The following is a 14,475-nucleotide window of genomic DNA, read 5'->3' as shown; positions in this document are numbered from 1 at the left end:
CCGATATCAGTTAAATCCAGCTGGTGGGAACATGGGTGTCTATAACATTGATTATTCTGCTTTTCTCTGTTTTTGAAATTTTTAAAAATTAAACATTAAGAATTCAAAAAATATGTTTTGAAATATCTAAACATGTTTAAAAAATGTTTTTGAATTTTATTGCTGTGGCATGTCACCAACAGGTTAACTGAGAATGAATGAATTTATCAACACTATGGTCAAGTAGACTGCTTTCTTTATGATGAGAATTCTTGGTGGAAATGACAGTGACGGGAAAGTGTTATTATTGTTTCTTCCTTACAGCAGCCATATAGATAACGGCTGCCCATTTGTCTTGGACATCCCCCAATTTATGCTCAATTCTTATTTCAAAATAATAGTATTTTTAGATGGACAAGAGAACAATCAGAATGAGGACTATATTTCTAAGGCTCTTTTATGGGAAGTTATAACCATGTGACTGAATTTAAGCCAGTGGTATATATTTGCAATATCAGGTGGTAGCTTAGAGAAAACCTTCCTCAAGAGACAGCTGCTTCATAATTTTGCCCTTGGCAAGAAGAACGTTCTATCTACAATGTAGAGAATACTCCGCTGTCTTTGACATTGTCAAGTTTCACAGTCCTGAAATGTGGATGTGATATTTGGAATTCAATCTTGGACTATTAAATGTAAGCCATGCCCTAGGGAGGGGAAAGACGAATATTTTGGGTTTATACAAGCTGAAAAAGAACAAACATCACCATTTTAATTGGTTTTCTAAAACAGCGATTTCAGCTAATATGTATATCAGGGTTTGCAAACTGGTAGCCCCTATAACAATGTGACTCACAGACATTATTTTTTAAAAGGGGGGAGACATTTTACCTAAATATTTAAATTTGGGTCTTCTCTTGAAAAAAAGAAAAAGTAACTCTAAGAATACTGAGCACATGTTCTCACATGGCCCACATACTGTGAAATTAAATAGCTGCAGATCCACTTGGAGATTGCAGGGCTCCCACACTCCCCATGATCTCTCTCTCTTTTTTTTAAGATTTATTTATTTATTCATGAGAGACACCGAGAGAGAGAGGCAGAGACAGAGGCAGAGGGAGAAGCAGGCTCCATGCAGGGAGCCCGATGCAGGACTTGATCCCGGATCCCAGGATACCGACCTGAGCTGAAGGGAGTCACCCAACCGCTGAGCCACCCAGGTGTCCCTCCCATTATCTCTTCATATTTCCCCCTTACCTCATTTCACTCACTTGCTCCACCTGATTCCTTCAAGTAAGGAACTGTGCACATAGGTCAGATGCCAGATGGACCTCTTTCAAATGAAAGTTATCCACTGAATTCCAGGAAGAAGTGACTTGACCCTACTGCAATTCCACATTCCACAAAATACCAAAGTTCTTAGTATAATTTCTGCAAACCTCTAACAAGATCAAAGTTTTTGTGATGTATCTTCATTCGATCTCTGTTCTTTACCATGATACAGACATAAAACTTATCCCCACAAATCAGACCACTTATAAAACATAGTCATCTTTAGAGCATAAGGCCCTACATAACAAGATATTATCTTTTTGTGTTAAAGTTCTCCAAAAACTTTTTCATCACCCTAAAGGGTATTGCTGTTGGCACCCTTGCCATCCCTGCTAAAGGAACCCATACAGGGAAAATCTCAACTTACACACTAAGTAAAGTCAGACAAGGCATGACTACATACAGAGAGCCATAAGTGGTTGTTCTCTTCTCCTTGTGGTGTTTGTTTAAAGGAAAATCATGAAATATCTGAAGAAGATGTAGATCCCAAAAGTGTGCTGTATGGGAAAATCTGAAACCTGAGGAATACAGAAATGAATGTTAGACCTGAATATTTTAACATGTGACATTTTGAAGATAGAATTTTTTATTCTATCTTTGCAGCAATGATTGTGACTTCTTAATTTGCATCTCTAAGAAATGTTCTTTTTTTTTTTTTTTTTTTTTGCCAGCAATGAAGGCAGCCTGTGTATATGATGATATTTGTGTGTAGCCCAGGAATTTTATCTTGGTGAATTTTGGCAAGAGCATTTGTCTGATTTAGCTAAAAGCAACTGGACTCTGTTTTTCTGAAACCTAGCATTATGTGAGGAATGCCAATTTAAACCCATTTCATTCTCCACAGTGTTCTTCTAGGAACTAAGATGATAAAATATGTCTTAGGTGCATCTACATTCTCAGTTCAGATAATTAAGGAGACAAAAATGAAAGGGAGGATTTTTTAAAAAGAATTTTTACAGTTGAAAATGGTGTGTTAAACCTGGAAGTTTACATCCTATTATCAAAAGACAATTAATAGTTTCCTAGAATATAAATTTCCTGGTAGTTCAACCTAACTACTAAAATTAATACCAGTTTTATAAAATATCTAATTAGTAAATAGTTGTAGTAGTAGCAATAGTAGTAGTAGTTACTGCTGCTGCTGCTGTTGTTGTTTGTATGCCTCCCAAATTAGCAACTGAAGAGAGCTTATCCTACAAACCTATCGATCTCAGAGCAAATTTGAGTGGGTATCTAAACCTTCAGAAGTTATGGTATACCTTAAAGCTCCTCTTGATTTTTTTTTCTTCTTCTTTCTTGTCTCCTACTTTTCTTTCTACCTTCCTTCTTCCTTCCTTTCAAAATTCCATGATTAATGCTTACTCTATCTTTAAAGACAAAAGCAAAAATCCTGCTAATTGGTATTTTTTTATTCTTTCATCCCAAGAAAAATTGTCATCTCCGATAGACATTTTTGCTTTGCCAGATGACTTTCTGTTAGGATGTGGGCACAAGTAGTGTGCTGTTGTTTCACCCTTAGCTGAAATGAATACATTGCTGACTTTTGGTAAAATTAGAAATCATTTTCAAATATCAAAATGTCTGGAGATGTCTGGGTGGCAAAGTCAGTTAAGCATTCCACTCTTGATTTTGGCTCAGGTCATAATCTCAGGGTTCTGGAATTGAACCCCAACATGGGCTCTGTGCTCAGCAGAGAATCTGCTTGAAGATTCTCTCTCCCCAGCCCCCTCTGCCCTCCTCTTGCACATGCATGTGCATTCGCTCTCTCTCAAATAAATAAATCTTTAATTTTTTTTTTTAGAATATCACAATGCCTGCTATGGTTTCTAGCATTAAACATCTTGCAATAACTTATTTGCCCAGTTCTGACTTTCTTGTAACAGAATGTATAAAAACTAGTGTATGTATATATATATATAAAATTATATTGGCTCCAAATTCTAACAACTGTATACTCAATGACAACTATTTGGTTTGATACCTATATTTATTTATTTGTATCATTCTAGAAGTTATTCAGTAGACTTTCTTCCCATTGTTGACTTGCACATTATTTTTAAATTTGTTTTGTATACATTGAATAAAGATTGGTAAGAGAGACAGATTCCAATTTCTAGTTAAACTTTTTTTAAGTTCTACTTCCAGTATCTAATAAGTTTAAAAAGATAATGGAATAAATATTTAATTCCAAACTAATACTTAACTCTGCTAAATGCATTTCTCAGCATTATTTCTTTTCTCCTTAACTTTTTGGATAAATGGGAAATAATGCTCAAAACTTTACAATAATCAAGACTTGATTTTGAGAAATTTGAAAAGAACAAGGAGAAGAATTTGTTAAAATTCTATCTTGCAATTATTGTGCTAATACACTATCAGGAGACAAATATAACTCATTTGCCAGAGCTCTGCTATTCCACTATGCTCAAGATACATACCACGAGACTGAAACATATTTATAGTAACCTTCTTTTAATATTTTGGGTAATGCATACTGTAGACATAGTCAACAGAGATCCCCCTTTGCTTGAATTCTCAATTTAAAAGATTTTGAGATGCTAGTGCTCCAGTGCAGGTTGAACATGTATTTCCTATTTGAAAAAAATCTCTGCTTTCTCCCAGACAGCTATTAATCAGTAAATCAGGGCAATAGATACAAAAACCACATTTTGACATGCTCTGTCTGGTTAGAGTCCACCAATTAGCAGAATTTTTAATCCAGTTGTGATTATAAAAGAAAGAACTTCAACTCTTAACCAATGCTTTTAAGCCACACTATAGATACTAATGTGTGGATACTCTGAAATAGAAAACAGTTATAAACTATAGCATATAAAATGAACAGGTACCTTGTATTTCTTGCTAAGTCAGGTGAAAAAAAAATGCCCTCCAATTCCACACCCCCTTGAGTTAAAATTACTTAGACATAGGAGGCCTTTTGATATTTGCAAGTAGAAATCTGATACATTTTTAAAAAGTAAGGTTTTCACCCTTTTTCAGGAAAGTATTGTATTATTAAATAGGTTCATGAAATATCCCATTCCAGGAGTTAAGGATTTCGCTAATAACAATGAACATATCCTGAAAAATATTACAGTGAACCTACAATGCAATTATAAATCACAATAATAGTTACATTAAAAAATTAAGAGAACATTGTCTGGAAATGGCATACTCTACAGGAATACTTTCCCCACTCAGTTTCCGAGAAGAGAATCTCCATTAGTTACCATAGAATTATAAGGCATTAAAGACTCAACAAACATGATGCTACCTTATGATATTGCATAATATGAATGACAAGGTTACCTATGCCGTGATTTGGAAAGTAGATTATAACATTATTGGATTTAGGCCAAAATAAGATATCCATTTTGTAGCACTTCTTTTATCTTAGCTAAAAGATGTTCATTTTTCAAAGGAAGTCAGCACTGAAAGATAAAATAACAGTAAAAAAAAGATAAACTAATATTTTGATAACTTTTTAGAGAAAATTAAGGGAATATGAGTAAAAATGTGAAATAGAATTTGTCGGATTGACTGGAAGTGTTTAAAACTTCAACTCTTAATCCTAGGTTTTATTAATGAAGGCAAAATGAAGAGTAAGAGAATATCAGATGTGGCTACTAAATCTAGAATGTTTGTATTTGTTTCCCTTTCTTCCACACAATGAAAATAATACATAGAAGATGGTGTTAAGCCTAGATATAACTAAGCATCATGTTAGAAGTTATAGCTTAGTGCTGTAATACTTTATCTCTTTAGCCATAGAATGGTCATCAGCACAATTGTCCATTGTGGTTTATTGGCTTTTCATGTGATACTTTGTAGTTTTGATCTAAGATTTCAAATGCATAGAAAAGAAGCAACATATCTACCACCATATTGTAAGTACCTGACAATCAAAAACATCTCTGGATAGTTGAAATCAATAAACCATTTTATTTTTGAACTCACGAAAATATGTCTATTTTTCAGGACTCTAAAATTATAAATGTAATAGACAGCATATCACTTTTCTCATGAATTGATATCGAATTCACAATAGGTGAAAAATGATCATCAATTTAAAAATATCAGGGTAGAATGAGTCAAATCCAGCCAATTTTTAAAAATTTAATTTGTGAGGGTTACTGTAAAATTATCTTTGTTTTATCAAACCTGACTTAAATGTGTGCATAAAACAAAAGCTACTTAAAGTTCTTTTATTTCCATCTTCTTTTTTCTTTTATAAATACTGACCTGGGATATATTTTAATGCACTGCTGAAGTGGTGGCCTGAATAAAAAATCATTTTTTCAATTTTAAAATAATCATGTATGGATGACACATACTGAGGTTTATGATCACAATGGGTGACACCAGCAAAAGAACCAATTTTAGAAGAAAATGTAGAGACAAATGTTGGGTCTTAGTAAAATAGGAACCATGTTGATCTTCTCAAGAACATTATTTTGATTATTGTGATAGAACATAAAAAATGAGAACATAAACATTTTCATGAGATTTTTATTACTTTTGTCAGTCAACGAATACAATTATGTGCATAAAAATGTGCAGAGGCTTAACTGACCAAGGTCCTTGCCTTTAAGGGTGATAAGAAAGAGACAGACCCATGGTTCCAACCAGAGAACAATTGTGAATGTATCTATGTCTCCCTACTCATTTAAAAAGGGAGAGAAGCTATGCATTGATGGGTTAAAATATGAAGCTTGCAGGGAGGCAAGTGATATAGAGAATTATGTTCATAAATTAATCAGAAGTCAAGAGAGGGCTATAGAGAATAGAGAACTATAATGTAGCCTTGAAGAATATGGTGTAGAATGTCTTGAGGAGGGAAAAAAAAAAGTATTTGGAGAAAGGGAATAGCGAGGTAGCATGTATCCAAACATCTAGTAAAATATCAATTCCTATTTCACTATTTTGGAATTGGTTTAACTTGACACAAAATAAAATTTAAAACTCTGTTATCTCAATATTTTGCTCATTTATTATGTATAGACAGGCCACATCAGTTTTTAAAACCACAGTATATTGATTCTGATAGATTTTCAATTCTAAAAGGCTTTTTTGGTGATGAGGAAATTATTTCAATCTGCTGTCCAAAATCAAGACAAAAAATTTCAAATTAGACATGGCAAGCCTAATATTGAGGACATGTATTTCCCCCTTGAACTTAGATATATTCTCAAAGCTATCTGTGCAGAAAATAGGAACAGTATTTATTTTAAAAAGGAAAAAGAGTAAAAATATGTTGAAATAATCAATGGTTGTATAATAATGTAAAGAAATTGGATAGATTTGTCAGCATGTCAGTCAGAAATGAATTACAATTGTGGTAAAGAAATCAAGGTAAAAGGAATTTCTCTGGGGAAAAGTGGCATGCAAAATAAAAGCATTAGTGTGACATACAGTTTACAGAAACTCTCTTTGTGGAGATTAAAGTTTATGTTTGTTGACAGTGCAACAGGAACATGTCACACAATATAGAAATGATCATGTCATAACCACTTCTTAGTTGATGGCTTGATTTTACATGCAGTGTTTGACATTAGATAAAATTCAACATGCATTTCCATCCACTGACATTAGCTGCAGCAAGTGCCTGCATGCATAGATGCAATTATTTAAGAACAAAACATTTTCTGCCATGAGGTATTTTATGCCATGAAACCATAAGGACTAGTACTTTCGCTCATACACTAGAATGACTAGGGAAAATGAACAGAAATTGAATTATTTATATTTTATTTTACAGACATCATTTATATCCATCTATGGAGCCTTGACATGGGCTTCATAGATTCTCAGAAAATTGAGACCTCCTGGCAAAATTAATAATTACATTAGTAATAATAGAATTAGTGGGAGTGATTATTATAATGTGCATTTATTTGGTGCTTATTTTGTGAAGAACGTTTTTTGTGTTACCTCCTTTAATTCTCATAACATTTACAGTTAGTAGTATGTCAATAATCTTTAAGAGGAAATGAAACGTAGAAAGGCTAGCTATACAAATGAATCAATACCCAGTGAGCAACAGATAAGAAAGAGAAGAGAGGCCCAAGTCATTGTGTACCAAAGATGTCACAAGTTAAGGTGTGATTCAGTTAGTCATTGCAACTTTAAGTCATTTCCCTTGGGTAGTGAGCTGTGTTTTACAAAGTTTGCAGAAAGAAATAATAAACTATCTAATGAGAGTCTTGATTTTAATCATTATAGCAATGCAGATTATTCTTTCGTGTATCTTTCTCTTGGGCTCTAGTTTCCTAATCATGTACATTAATACTAATGGAAATATAAGGGGTGCAGTTTTGATGAATATTAGGAAGTAGTAAAGTGTTTTACTATTCCACTCTCTTTGTATATTTTAAATTATATCACCATGCTTACCTTTCCAATATATATACTGCCATTTGCAGGAATATTTACAAACCTCAAGTGTTTGGGTAGTGGTATATTGGCAAAAGTTTGACAATTGGTTCTTCAGAAAAAAAAAAGTATGCATAGGTATGCATACATAAGTTTATTATAAGTTTTATAATGTACAGGACCCAATTTACAAAAAAAATATTGTAAATTCCACATGGTAAATTGATTCTTGAAAAATTTTTCCTTGATTTCTGCCAAACTCTTACATATCTAACTAATGGTTGCAATTAATTGATTAATGTAGTAGTTCTTTAATATTGGCTTTTATTCTTACTTTAATGAGTAAAATAGAAAACATGTATTTTGGAATTTCACTCAGTCATCAATGACTTGGCAATTTCTTTGCAGAATTGAATATTAGTTTTCAAATACCAAGAGAATATTTCCTCAGGTTTTGTGCTATTAACAATGTAATAGCTACAGATGTAACACTCTGAAATTTGTCTGCATTATTAACATTTTATAATTACTTTCTTAAGTCTAGACTAGGGGTCAGCCAAACAATAACCAAAAGGGTAAACCTGGCCCACTTCCTATTTTTGTAAATAAAGTTTGATTGGAATACTACCAAACCTAGTTGTTTATGTACCACTTATATCTGCTTTTATAGTGTATCAGCAGAGTTAAGTAGTTGTTACAAAAGTGTATATTATACAAAGCCTAAAATATTTACTGGCTAGCCCTATAGAGAAAACATTTACAGTCAAGAAATGGTAAATCAAGCCCTGATTTGTAGTGTTTGCCAATTTATTGTAACGTTTGCTATAGAATAAATATGTACACTTAAGCTCAATAACATAATAGTAAAATGTAGCAGTTAGGAAGTTGTGGATTGAATTGTTTTCCTAAAGAAAGATAATGTTAAAGTTACTGGTACTGAGTTAGGGTGAGCCCTAAAAGCCAATGATCGATATTCTTATAAAGAAGGACAAATACGAAAACATAGAAGAGACACAGGGAAGAAGGCCATGTGAAGACAGAGGCAAAGAATAGTTATGATGTCACAAACCAAGGAACATAAAAGGTTACCAATGACCACCAGAAGTTAGAAAAAGTGAGGAAGAATTCTTTCCCTGAACCTTCAGAGTGAGCATGAAAAGAACTTGGCTTTTGACTTCTAGCCTCCAGAAATTGTGGTAACTTTGTGGTCATTTGTTATGGCAAGCCTCAGAAATTAGTACAAAACTATTGAATTTTGAGTATTCATTACCTTTGTTTTACACAGAATCAATTTCATTTTAGGTTTATATAACTTAACTTTTAATGATGTCTTTGTTTAACAAAAATTTCACAAAATTTCTAAAAATTTCACAAAATCAAGAGCTAGCTTGGTCTTGTTTCAGTACATCACTCTTTTTTAAAAACTTTTTAACATATAATAGTGATAAGATTATATCTGTCTGTGAAGGAAAGAATAAATTCAGAGCCCAGGTTTGTATCCAGCCTTCCATGTTTCCAGAATGCCAATTTTGTAAAAGTGGGACATAGCAGCAAGAGATTTTAGGATACAAAAGTGTTGAATCTTGCTGTCGAAACTTTAACTTTTGGATCTGATTTGCCTGAAAGGAACTTAAGAGAAAACTCATGTTCTGGGCCCGAGGGTTGAGGTTTGATTTTAAATTCCACCTGATAGTGTTGCCTCAACTTCTGATATCTGCCCTATTTCAGTCAAGACTGGCTTAGGTACTATATTGGACCGAACCACAGGTGTGAATATCAGTTGGCTCCGTCTTGCACTGCAAAATGGAGAAGCAAAAGAAATAAAAGTTTAGAAATTTAGAAATTCCTCATATGAATTATTCTTTGCCTAATTATCTTATGTATTTCCAAAGCACGTTTTCCCCAAATTTGGGCTTAGTAGCATGTGTCTTTGTGGCCCATATCTCATATATCTATATGTAAACACTTAATTTTAGTAGTACTTTGTGTTGTAACTATTGCCTCCCCTGCCAAAGGAATTCACATTCTGTCTCATTATATTAAGCCTGAAGAGTGAACTGTTAAACATTTTGCAATGGGAAGATATGTTTACTAATAGAATCATGTTAACCATAAAAATGCATTAGATATGAAGGTCAGTTGAGTAAAAATAAAAGTTCTTTATTATTAATTAAACAAAGGACACAAGACCTTCCTCTCACCTCTGTATCCTTTTCCATGCAGTGGTGAGAGAAGTTGGTATTTGCTGACACCTGCATTTGCCTGACAGATTTCTGGTTTCCTTCTTACTCCATAAGGTCAAGAGCACTATTTTAGATTCTGCCAGTAACCATGAGGGATTCTAATCTATAGGTTATCTCTTTACAGGAAAATCATTTGGTATACTAAGTAATTGGACACTTGTCCTTGCTCTCCATTTCCCTGTTTAACCAACAATATTATGAGTTCACTGTCATCATCTCCCAGATTGTTCTCCCAGGTTAGTTTGGACATTTAATGAAACACCCTCGGTTGCATAATTATTGTCTATAACATAGAGTCTGCACTGTCTTCATAATGAGAGATGCCTGTCTTGTAGTGCATATTGGATGTTGCTCTTCTGGTTGCTCAGTGATAGCAATGTTATAGTCCTAGATACCAGGCCCAAGTTAGTCAGAAATATTTGATGTGAAATTATATCATCTGTAAAATTGTGATGCACAAAATGAAAATGCTCTATCTCATGGGGTGAATAAAAGTATATCCCTAACACATAACATTTGACTTTTTTATGTTGACTTGAATTAATAAGAAATTAATAAGAAAAGTGCTAAATTACTCTGCCTCCAAGTTGTACAGCCAAAGCCCTGTTATGGAAAATGAAGCTGAGAGAGGCATCTTTTTCAGAACTGTTAACTGGTAATGTCACAGACTATTTCAAAAGTTGTTGAATAAACTGATTAGGGAAAAGTCTGTTTGAGCATTTTTTTCTATCTTTTAACCAAACTAGGAATAAAAGCAATAGTATTTTTATATCATGGGTATTTTGTGGTTATTTTGTTTTGTACAAACTGAAATTTAATAATGGCATTTATGTGAGAGCATTAAATTAGTTTCCATAGTTTAATTTCCATTAATTTTAGGACCTGTAGGAATAAATAAATGGGAAATTATGTACAGACATAAACACATACATACAGGCCCATACCCATTTTCACCCTTGCTCTAAAGATATATTTAATCAACTCTGTCAAACCTATATTCTTGCTTATGTTTGAAGCGCATTATCCATTTAATGTGTGGGTCATGACTTGTAGTCCGTTTCCCTTGTGTTCTCCATGTGGGAGGAGCTTGGAGGAAGGAAAGTGGCCACTTAATGAAGCTTATTCTCGTGTTCTTTGACATGATATGTTCCCCTTTTGAAAAACAACCATTGCTTCAGTGTGGAATAAAGAGTTTTAGAAAATAATATTTAAATTTCAGTAGGTTGGATATTAAAATATTCAAGACTCTTCAGGTCTAGGTTCAAATTAGATTCTTGTAAAGTAGTATGGTACTCCTAGGAGCTTATCCAAGAGAAATGAAAACACATGTCACCAAAAGTCTTGTACAAGGATAGTCATAGCAGCAAAACCCGGAAACAATCTTTCTGTCTATTGTCTAACTATATTATTTTTATATAATGAACTACTTCTGGAAATAAAAAAGGAATAAACTATATTGATTAATTTTAGAAACATTATGTGAAAAAATTCATACCTAAAATACTATGTATTCTATGCTTCCATAACTATAAAGTTATAAAGTAGGCAAAGCAAATCTATGATAATAGAAATCAGAAGAGTGGTTGCTTCCATCAAATTATTTGGTTTTTGCTATTGTAGGAGTTTCTTATATATTTTGCATATTAAAATTTCAAATACATCTCTTAGTAGATCTTTGGTTTGCAGATATTGTCTCCCATTCCATAGGTTGCCTTTTTGTTCTGTCGATTGTTCCCTCTCCTATGCAAGAGCTGTTTATTTTGATGTAGCCCGACTTGTCTATGTTTGCTTTTGTTGCCTGTGCTTTTGGTGTCATATCCAAGAAATCATTATAAAGACTAATGCCAAGAAAAATTTCTCTTATTTTTACTTTGAAGAATTTTACAGTTTCAGGTCATACATTTAGATCTTTCATTCATTTTGAGTTGATTTTTGAGTATGGTGTAAAGTAGGGGTGCAGTTTCATTTTTTTGTATGTGGATATCCAGTTTTCCTATACATTTGTTGAAGAGACTACCATTTCTCCATTCTGTGTTCTTGGCACTTTTGTCACAAATCAGTTCATCATATATGTGTTGGATTGTGTCTGAGCTCTCTATTCTGTTCTTTTGGTCTATATGTTTATCTTTATCCAATTACCATACTATTTTAATTACTGCAGCTTCATAATATATTTTGAATCAGGAAGTGTGATGCTTTACTCTTCTTTCTCAAGGTTACTTTGGTTATTCTGGATCTTTTGTGGTTACACATCAATTTTAGGATTTTTAAAATTTATGTACATTATGCCATTGAGATTTTGATGTGGTTAGCATTGAATCTGTAGGTTGCTTTGGATAGTATGGGCATTTTGACAATATTAATTCTTCCAATCTCTGAACATGGGATGTCTTTACATTTATTTGTGTCTTCATTCTTTTGTTGTCTTATAGTTTTCAGTGTACAAGTGTTTCACCTCAGTTGTTTATTAATAAGTATTTTATTCTTTTTTGTGCTATCATAAAAGAGCTTATTTTCTTAATTTTCTCTTCAGATAATTCATTGTTAATGTTAGAAATGCAAGTGAATATTGATTTTGTATCCTGTACTTTTATTGAATTTGTTAATTTTAATAGTTTTCTTTTGTGAAAGTTTTAATTTTTCTATATATAGAATCATGTTATCTTAAAAGAAAAGTAATGTTACTACTTCCTTCTTTATTTGATTTCCTTTTATTTCTTTTATTTTTTTAATTTTTTTTTGCTTAACTGCCCTAGATAGGCAAAGGATTTGACATTTCTCCAAAGAAGACATACAAGTGTCAACAGGTATATAAAAGATGCTCAGCATTATTAATAATCATGGAAATACAAATATAAATTATAATGATAGCCATATTAACAGTTGTGAAGTGGTATATCATTATAAAAAATAGAGAAGTGTTGGCAAAAATGTGTAGACGTACATTGTGTACACTTGCATAGTCTTGATGGGAATATAAATTAGTATAACACCTATGAAAAACAATGTAAAGATTCATTAAAAATTAAAAATAAAACTTTATCATATTATCTAGAAATCTCACTTCTGGACATATATCCAAATAAATTGAAATCAGAATCTTGAAGAGATATCTGTACTATCATATACACTGCAACATTAGATATAAAAACAACTGAAATGTTCATCCATAGATGAATGGATAAAGAAAGTGTAGTACTACATAAAATGCAATGTTAGTCAGCCTTAAAAAAGAAGGAAATCCTGCCATCTGTGACAATATGGATGAACCTGGATGACATTATGCCATGTAAAATAAGACTGTCACAGAAGGACAAATATTACATGTACCTAAAGTAACCAAACTCATTGAAGCAGAGAATATAGTGGTGGTTGCCAGGGGCTAGACAATGGGTGAAGAGGACAGTGTTCAATAGCTATAAAGTTTCAGTTATAAGTAAGATAACTTTCTTATCTCTAGTAAGTTCTAGCGATCTGCTATACAGCATGGTGCCTATAGCTAACAATATGGTATTTTGCACTTCAAAATTTGTTGAGAGAGTAGAACTTATGTTATATGTTTCTTATTACAAAGCAAAACAAAGGGACACAAGGAAACTTTGGGAAGTGTTAGATATGTCTATTACTTGATAGGGGTGATGGTATCATGGGTGCTTGCATAAGTTCAAACTCATCAAATTGTGTACATTAAGTATGTATGGTTCTTTGTATCAGTTTTAAATCAGTAAAATGTAAAAAAGAATTAAATAAAGAAAAAGAGTAGTTGCTTTGAGTAAGTGGAGGAGACTGGCTGGGAAGAGGCATAAGGGATCTTACTAGGATGATACGAATGCTGTATATCTTGAAGGTGGCATGTAGGTTACTGAGTGTACATATTTGTTAAAACTGATTGAGCTGTGTTCTTCAGACTTATGCACTTACACTGTGTAAATTATACCTCAATAAAAAATAACCAGGTGCTTTGGACAAAATATTGACTTATTAATAGCTACTTTCTATTCATCATGACTTGTCTTCTAATTCTCTGAATTTTTCACAGCACAATCTCATCTACTATATCATTTTATTCCATGGTTAAGAAATCATGGATATTATCTCTGTATTTATAAAAGAAACTATCTTTGAGGAGCCAGAGATGATTGCTCATATCATAAATTTCTAGCAGAACTAGAGATTAAATTATGATTCCTAGGTCTCTGATTTACACTTTAATCTAGACTGAATCTGCTAAAATGTATATACCTCAGGTATAAGTAAATGATAGGAATATAAGGAAGTGCTTTTTCTGTCTGACTCAACCCACAGCTCCTAGTTAAAACCTTGAAAACAAATGCAGCAGTGTCATAAAAGCTTGATTTAATTTATAGTCTGCTCAAGATATGTACATTAATTTAATGACTGAAGAAGTTTTATTGAGTAAAAAGTATGCAAAATCTCTCTAAGCTAAGCTATTGAATGATCCCAGAAACAAAGTTAAGTGGATTAGTGGTGACTAACAATTTATTTTGTGCCTTTTGTGGGGAATATCATTCTTTTTCATTACTTGATTCAA

The 14,475-nt window shown here is 32.7% G+C and overlaps 1 long non-coding RNA gene across 4 annotated transcripts in view; it reads left to right on the top strand.

Moving 5' to 3' along the window:
* The first annotated feature begins 8,769 nt into the window (after positions 1-8,769).
* The window catches only part of LOC140632337 (uncharacterized), a 138,350-nt gene continuing 132,644 nt past the window's right edge, over positions 8,770-14,475 (top strand). For all 4 annotated transcript variants that reach the window (XR_012029858.1, XR_012029856.1, XR_012029857.1 and 1 more), the window contains exons 1-2: positions 8,770-8,876; positions 10,048-10,159. This is a non-coding gene — a long non-coding RNA (uncharacterized lncRNA). The remainder of the gene's footprint in view (positions 8,877-10,047; positions 10,160-14,475) is intronic.

The sequence above is a fragment of the Canis lupus genome, chromosome 4, assembly GCF_048164855.1.
Source record: "Canis lupus baileyi chromosome 4, mCanLup2.hap1, whole genome shotgun sequence".
NCBI lineage: Eukaryota > Metazoa > Chordata > Mammalia > Carnivora > Canidae > Canis > Canis lupus.
The sequence above is the reverse complement of the archived record's forward strand: the minus strand, read 5'-3'. Positions and strand labels throughout refer to the sequence as shown.